Source organism: Cherax quadricarinatus, chromosome 17 (assembly GCF_038502225.1).
Source record: "Cherax quadricarinatus isolate ZL_2023a chromosome 17, ASM3850222v1, whole genome shotgun sequence".
NCBI lineage: Eukaryota > Metazoa > Arthropoda > Malacostraca > Decapoda > Parastacidae > Cherax > Cherax quadricarinatus.
Window position 1 is genome coordinate 16,260,451 of NC_091308.1, and position 5,000 is coordinate 16,265,450.

Consider the following 5,000-nt stretch of genomic DNA (forward strand, 5'->3'; position numbering starts at 1 on the left):
CCAAACTGGTGCTGCATACTCCAGTATGGGCCTGACGTAAATGGTATACAGAGTCTTGAACGACTCCTTACTGAGGTATCGGAATGCTATCCGTAGGTTTGCCAGGCGCCCGTATGCTGCAGCAGTTATCTGATTGATGTGCGCCTCAGGAGATATGCTCGGTGTTATACTCACCCCCAGATCTTTTTCCTTGAGTGAGGTTTGCAGACTTTGGCCATCTAAACTATATTGTGTCTGCGGTCTTCTTTGCCCTTCCCCAATCTTCATGACTTTGCATTTGGCGGGGTTAAACTCAAGGAGCCAGTTGCTGGACCAGGCTTGTAGCCTGTCCAGGTCTCTTTGTAGTCCTGCCTGATCCTCATCCGATTTGATTCTTCTCATTAACTTCACATCGTCCGCAAACAAGGACACTTCTGAGTCTATCCCTTCCGTTATGTCATTCACATATACCAAGAACAGCACAGGTCCTAGGACTGACCCCTGTGGAACCCCGCTTGTCACAGGCGCCCACTTTGACACCTCATCACGTACCATGACTCGTTGTTGCCTCCCTGTAAGGTATTCTCTTATCCATTGCAGTGCCTTTCCTGTTATGTGTCCCTGATCCTCTAGCTTTTGCAGTAACCTCTTGTGAGGAACTGTGTCGAAGGCCTTCTTGCAGTCCAAAAAAATGCAGTCGATCCACCCCTCTCTCTCTTGTCTTACTTCTGTCACCTTGTCATAAAACCCTAATAGGTTTGTGACACAGGATTTTCCCTCCCTGAAACCATGCTGGTTGTCAATTATACACCTGTTTCTTTCCAGGTGCTCCACCACTCTCCTCCTGATGATCTTCTCCATGACCTTGCATACTATACACGTTAATGATACAGGTCTGTAGTTTAGTGCCTCATCTCTATCTCCCTTTTTAAAAATTGGGACTACATTTGCCCTCTTCCATAAGTCAGGGAGTTGCCCAGTTTCAAATGATGTGTTGAAGATCTTCGTTAATGGTACACACAATGTCACTGCTCCCTCTTTAAGGACCCACGGAGAGATGTTGTCTGGTCCCACCACCTTTGAGGTGTCAAATTCGCATAGCAGCTTCTTCACCTCCTCCTTGGTTATATGTACCTCATCCAGCACTTGCTGGTGCACCCCCGTGCTCTGATTTCCTGGAGTCCTACTGGTTTCCACTGTAAATACTTCTTTAAATCTTGTGTTGAGCTCCTGACATACCTCCCGGTCGTTTCTTGTGAATTCCCCATCACCCTTCCTCAGTCTGATTACCTGGTCCTTGACTGTTGTTTTCCTCCTGATGTGGCTGTACAACAGCTTCGGGTCAGTCTTGACTTTCGATGCTATGTCATTTTCGTATTGCCGCTGAGCCTCTCTTCTTATCTGTGCATATTCGTTTCTGGCTCTTCGGCTAATCTCTTTATTTTCCTGAGTTCTCTGTCTTCTGTACCTTTTCCATTCTCTAGTACACCTAGTTTTTGCCTCCCTACACCTTTGGGTGAACCAAGGACTCGTTCTGTATTTCCCATTATTTCTGTTTCCTTTGGGAACAAACCTCTCCTCTGCCTCCTTGCATTTTGTTGTCTTCAGCTTCCAGTTGTGACCCCTTGTCCCTGTGTCCCCTCTCTGGAACATCCTATCTCTGTCCACCTTGTCTATTCCCCGCAGTATCTTGTATGTCGTTATCATGTCTCCCCTGACCCTTCTGTCCTCCAGTGTCCTCAGTCCGATTTCCCTTAACCTTTCCTCGTACGACATTCCCTTGAGCTCTGGGACTAGCCTTGTTGCAAACCTTTGTACTTTCTCTATCTTCTTGACGTGCTTGACCAGGTGTGGGTTCCAGACTGGTGCTGCATACTCCAGTATGGGCCTAACATACACAGTGTACAGTGTCTTGAACGATTCCTTATTAAGGTATCGGAACGTTATTCTCAGGTTTGCCAGGCGCCCGTATGCTGCAGCGGTTATTTGGTTGATGTGTGCCTCCGGTGATGTGCTCGGTGTTATGGTCACCCCAAGGTCTTTCTCCCTGAGTGAGGTCTGTAGTCTTTGTCCACCTAGCCTATACTCTGTCTGCGGTCTTCTTTGCCCCTCCCCAATCTTCACGACTTTGCATTTGGCTGGATTGAATTCGAGAAGCCAGTTGCTGGACCACATGTCCAGCCTGTCCAGGTCTCTTTGCAGTCCTGCCTCATCCTCGTCCGATTTAATTCTTCTCATCAACTTCACGTCATCTGCGAACAGGGACACTTCAGAGTCTATTCCTTCCATCATGTCGTTCACATATATCAAAACTAGCACTGGTCCTAGAACTGACCCCTGTGGGACCCCGCTTGTCACAGGCGCCCACTGTGATACCTCTTCACGTACCATGACTCGTTGCTGCCTCCCTGTCAGGTATTCCCTTATCCATTGCAGTGCCCTCCCTTTTACGTGCGCCTGATCCTCCAGCTTCTGCACTAATCTCTTGTGGGGAACTATGTCAAAGGCCTTCCTGCAGTCTAGGAAAACGCAATCTACCCACCCCTCTCTCTCGTGTCTTACTTCTGTTACCTTGTCATAAAACTCCAGGAGGTTTGTGACACAGGATTTGCCTTCCATGAACCCATGCTGGTTTTCATTTATAATCTTGTTCCTTTCCAGGTGTTCGACCACTCTCTTCCTGATAATCTTCTCCATGACTTTGCACACAATACAAGTCAGAGACACAGGTCTGTAGTTTAGTGCCTCGTTTCTGTTTCCTTTCTTAAATATGGGGACTACATTAGCTGTCTTCCATTTCTCAGGTAGTTGCCCAGTTTCAAGGGATGTGTTGAAGATTGTGGTTAGAGGCACGCACAGCATCTCTGCTCCTTCTCTGAGGACCCATGGGGAGATGTTGTCCGGTCCCATCGCCTTTGAGGTGTCAAGGTCACTTAAGAGCTTCTTCACCTCCTCCTCAGTTGTTCGTATGTCATCCAACACTTGTTGGTATATTCCCTCTTGATGTTCCCTTCTGTGCTGTCTTCCCACAGCCCTTCCTGTCTCTACTGTAAAAACTTCCTTAAATCTCCTGTTCAGCTCCTCACATACCTCCTGATCATTCCTTGTGAGTTCTCCACCTTCTGTCCTTAATCTGATCACCTGGTCTTTGACTGTTGTCTTCCTCCTGATGTGGCTATACAACAGTTTCGGGTCAGTCTTGATTCTCGATGCTATGTCATTTTCATACTGTCGCTGGGCCTCCCTCCTTACCTGTGCGTACTCATTCCTGGCTCTGCGACTGATCTCCCTATTTTCGTGTGTTCTCTGCCTTCTGTACATATTCCATTCTCTATTGCACTTTGTTTTTGCCTCCTTACACCGTCGGGTAAACCAGGGGCTCATTCTGGTCTTCCCGTTGTTACTGTTGCCCTTGGGAATAAACCTTTCCACTGCCTCCTTGCATTTTGTTGTTACATATTCCATCATTTCATTTACTGGCTTTCCTGCCAGTTCTCTGTCCCACTGGACCTCCCGCAGGAAGTTCTTCAACCCTATGTAGTCCCCTCTTTTATAGTCAGGCTTTTCCCATTCAACTCCTGTTATTCTCTCCACTTGCAGCTCTACTATGTATTCAAAGCACAGAACCACGTGGTCGCTAGCTCCTAGGGGACTCTCATACTTGATGTCCTCAATATCTGAGCTGCCCAGGGTGAACACAAGGTCCAATCTTGCTGGTTCATCCTCCCCTCTCACTCTGGTAGTGTCCTTAACATGTTGGTGCATGAGGTTTTCCAGCACCACGTCCAACATCCTGGCTCTCCATGTTTCGGGACCCCCATGTGGCTCCAGGTTTTCCCAGTCAATCTCCCTGTGGTTGAAATCCCCCATAACCAGCAACTTTGCTCTGCTGGAGTGAGCTCTTCTTGCCACCTCAGCAAGTGTGTCCACCATTGCTCTGTTGCTCTCTTCATATTCCTCTCTTGGCCTCCTGCAGTTCTGTGGTGGATTATACATCACTGCAATGACCACTTTGTGTTCCCCAGACTGAAGTGTACCTGCTATTTTCTCGAATTTCCATCTGTTTTTTACGAGCAGAGCAACCCCACCTCCCCCCCCTGCCCCTTCTATCTTTCCTCATGATCTGGTATCCTGGTGGGAAGATTGCATCTGTTATTGTCTCCATGAGTTTTGTTTCTGTAACTGCTATGATGTCTGGGGACTTCTCATTGATTCTTTCTTGCCATTCCTCATGTTTATTCGTTAATCCATCTGCATTTGTGTACCAAACCTTCAACTTCTGTTCTAAAACTGTAACTGTGGTGCGGGGGGTGGAAACAGAGGGATCGGTGTGTGATGATTGGTTTGGATTGTTCAGTTGCCTTGGGGTGTCGTGGCTGGAGTCCTTCTGCAGGTGTTTCTGTGGGGTGTGCTTGTCCTTCCATTTGATCCTGGGTTATTCTGCTCTCCTTTTTCATTTCCTCCCATTTCTCCTTTCGTTTTTGAACTCTCTCTTTCATTGTCTTCCTTTCGTCCTGTGTTCTGTCTCGATCGAGGTACACACTCCGGAACTCCTGCTTGCCTCTCAGCCGTGCTTTCTCCTGCAGGATCATGGTTCGGGTTGATTCTGCCTTGAAAATTACTTTGAGAGGCCGATTCCTTTTCTTTGTGAACCACCCAATTCTCCGAAAATTTGCCACCTGGGTCATGTCCCCCTCGCCTATCACCTTCATGATATCTTCAATCGCTTTTTTCTCCTCCTGCTTTCTTTCATCATAAGTTTCCCCTTTAGCTTCGTCTAGCCCATAGACAAACACGGATCTCTCCCTTTCCACCTCCCACTGTGACTCCCATTGCATCCTCTGATGTGTTTTAGTTCCTTCCTGTGGAGTGTTCCTTCCTTCAGTCCCTTCCCTAGTTATGGCCCCTATGCTTCTTGGTTTATCCTTCCTGCTCACCTGCTCCTGGCCCCCACAGGTATCTGGTAAGGTCCTTGCACATGTCCTAGTTCCTTCAATGTCTTCCAACCTCTCATTCTGTCC

General features: G+C 47.7%; 1 protein-coding gene across 1 annotated transcript in view; it reads left to right on the forward strand.

Annotated features, from left to right (window-relative positions):
* Positions 1-5,000, forward strand: part of LOC128686269 (uncharacterized) — a 632,744-nt gene that overhangs the window by 333,677 nt on the left and 294,067 nt on the right. The window lies entirely within an intron of this gene.